The sequence below is a fragment of the Mus caroli genome, unplaced genomic scaffold, assembly GCF_978045245.1.
Source record: "Mus caroli unplaced genomic scaffold, Mus_caroli_1 scaffold_1, whole genome shotgun sequence".
In the NCBI taxonomy this organism is placed as follows: domain Eukaryota; kingdom Metazoa; phylum Chordata; class Mammalia; order Rodentia; family Muridae; genus Mus; species Mus caroli.
The window spans coordinates 18,008,823-18,011,886 of record NW_028227256.1 but is presented as its reverse complement, the minus strand read 5'-3'; the positions used below and the strand labels follow the sequence as shown (position 1 = coordinate 18,011,886).

General features: G+C 43.4%; 1 non-coding gene across 1 annotated transcript; it reads left to right on the top strand.

The window, feature by feature from the left end:
* Window positions 1-2,045: 2,045 nt before the first annotated feature.
* On the top strand, window positions 2,046-2,235 carry LOC147006012 (RNase MRP). The gene has a single exon (XR_015048881.1).
* Window positions 2,236-3,064: the final 829 nt, after the last annotated feature.

Here is a 3,064-nt window from a genome sequence, read left to right as displayed (position 1 = left end):
ATAAATACTTAAAATTGTTTATACACATGTAGTCAAAATAACTGGTATACTTGTATGATATGAAAATGTCTTTATGGAAATTATTTTTATGTACAATGAAGATATACTGGCAAAAAGAATGTAAAACCTGGGGCTGGAGATATTGTTCAACAGGTAAGAGCATTTAACTGCAAGAGGAGGACTGGAGTTCAGTTCCCAGCATCCAGATTAGTAACTCGCAACCACCCATAACTGCAATGCCAGAGTTTCAAAGCTGTTCTCTGGCTAGCCTGGACACTTACCTGTACATGCACACACACACACACACACACACACACACAAGTGAATAAAAAATGTTTACATTAAAAACATTTTTGTTGGGTATAATGGCATATGAATATGATCCCAGCACTTGGGAAATGAAGGTAAGAGAACAAAACGTCACCCACAACTACATCCTAGGCTACCCTGGGCTACATGAGGTCTTTTCTCAAAGAACCTCAAAAACTATTCTTAGACAGGTATGGGAGCACCTATCTATAATCCCACTGTCTTAGCTAGGGTTTTACTGATGTGAACAGACACCATGACCATGACAACTCTTATAAAGGACAACATTTGATTGGGGCTGGCTTACAGGTTCAGAGGTTCAGCCCATTATCATCAAGGTGGTAGCATTAGCAGCCTACAAGCAGGCATGGTGCAGGCAGAGCTGAGAGTTCTACATCTTCATCCAAAGGCTGCTAATGGAAGACTGAATTCTAGGCAGCTAAGATGAGGGTCTTAAGCCCACAGGCACAGTGGCACACCTACTCCAACAAGGTCACGCCCACTCCAGCAAGGCCACACCTACTCCAACAAGGCCACACCTTCTAATAGTGCCACTCCATGGACTGAGAATATACAAACCAATCCACCCACTATTTACAAAGGCAAAGACTGAGTATTGCTGACTGTAAGACTATTGGCTATGTAGGAAGTCTAAGGCCAGTTTGGTCTCTCAATCAATCAAATCAATCAGTCAAACAAACAAACAGGCAACAACCCTATTCTTAACAAACTTCAACTTTGCTTCATACATTTTTTTAAAATTAAAGACAAAGGTTGGTAACTCTGGGTGAGATGGTGAGAGAAGATGCCAGGGTACAGTAGCCAAGAAGGGGGCCTGTTGGAGCTAAGGGAACATTTGTGACGTGCTCGTGCTCTGCGTCACAGGCACCTTAGCCCTGAAGTGGATCTGGCCTTTGGAGACACACGTCTGTCGTGCTTTGGCCTGGAGCAGAACCAGAGTAACACTTTAGGTCATCATCAGTTATTTAGTCCTCTTTTGTTCATAAAAGGAAGCCGTGAGAATCCTGGACCCCTGGAGCAAAGCGCTACAGGGAATAAGAGTCCAGCAGGATGCAGGCAGGGAACAGGAGGAACAAAGGCTGCTGGTATTTACCTTTGTGGGCCAGAGTGTGGAAGGGTAGGGGTTGACAGGAATTGAAAGAACTCAGCAGACAGCATGGCCAAGGTTGAGACACAAGGGGTGTGTGTTTCATTCCCCCACAGTGGGTGAAGGGAACCATGGAAGGTACTCTCCTTGAGTCCTGGTGCCTCAAATATTGGATATCAAGTGCTTGAATCTGTTCATAGATGCTTCAATTAAACGGAATTTTGCCACTTTCAGAGTTGCCCATTTCCCAGCCCTCCTTCTCTTTTGATGTTTTAATCACCTCAAACCATACCTCTTCGGTATTCTTTTAGTATACCTAACAAGGAAGTGTGAGTTTCTATTTTGCCAAATCTTACTGCTTCCTGTAGAAATAGTGATATCCCAACACGGCTCTGTGCTGTATGCTTAGACTATTGTGGGAGGAAAAAATTAAAAAAGAATATCACAAAACTCATCTAAAAATTGAAGCTAGGCATGGTCACATGTGCCTGTAATCTCAGCAGTCAGAAGGCTGAAGCAGGAGGATTGCAAGTCTGGGGCCAGCCTGGGCTAAATAATGAGATGCTGTTTTAGAAAAAAAAATTATAGCCATGCCTTGAAACCCAGGTAACTCACTCTCAAAGACTGTTTCCTAGGCTACGAGGGATGTATTTATCCTTCTGCCTAGGGGAAAAGTCCCTAGACCATGGGCAGAGAGTGCCACATGCACATGCAGAAAGTTACACACACACACACACACACACCAGCCAAGAAGCAACACCCCCTCCACCGCCAGCTGAGCAGTGTCATCTGTAAGCTCTCCTAGAAAAAAAAGTTATCAAGTACTTACTGTATACAAAATCATAAAATCTGATAAAAGAGGAGTTTGTTTACCCAAAGGCACGGTGCCCAGGCACTTCCAAAGATTGATGATGTCTTATTTCTAGGAAGTCCCACGCAGTGGGAAACTGAGTTATGAACTTCTCATTTCCATGACTGCCATTACCTTGTCCAAGCTTCCTCTCCCATCTATAAAACGCACAAAACCGTGGAGCATTGGCTTGGGTCATCTACTCATCGATCTGTAAACGTGCATCAAGATGTCAGATAACTACTTGTGCAAATTGGTTATGCGCCCAGACAAAGAAACCAAAATAAATCAGGTCTCTGGTCAGCAAGCAGTCAGCGTGACCCAAAGGCAGAGACTGGGTGCCCCTCACTGGCCTTCTCTACCGCCCTTTAGTGCCAAACAGACTTAGTACTGCTGCTTTGCCAGCATCCTCTTCTCAGCCCCAGGAGCTTCAGCTACCTGCTGAGGGTGCCTATGTCTACAGTCTTAACCCTTAGGTGTTATAAACTCCATCTGGGTCAGCTAGCCCCAGGGAAAAGAAAGGGTGAACATCAACAGCACAGGATGTTTCAAGTTAGTGTAAGCTTTAAGAGAAATAACAAACAGTATAGGTTAATCTGCATAAAAATTTAAAAATATGAAATAACACAAAGGGAGAGTACAATTGCTTTTTTAGCCCTGCTTTAAACTATTGTCATGCACACCTGTCTGTCAAAACTATTTTTAAGACTGTATTTTGAAGCCAAAAAATCCGTAGTGCTTATTTGATAAAATTGCCTTGGGAGGGGGACATGGAAGCAATATCAGTGAGAATTCTT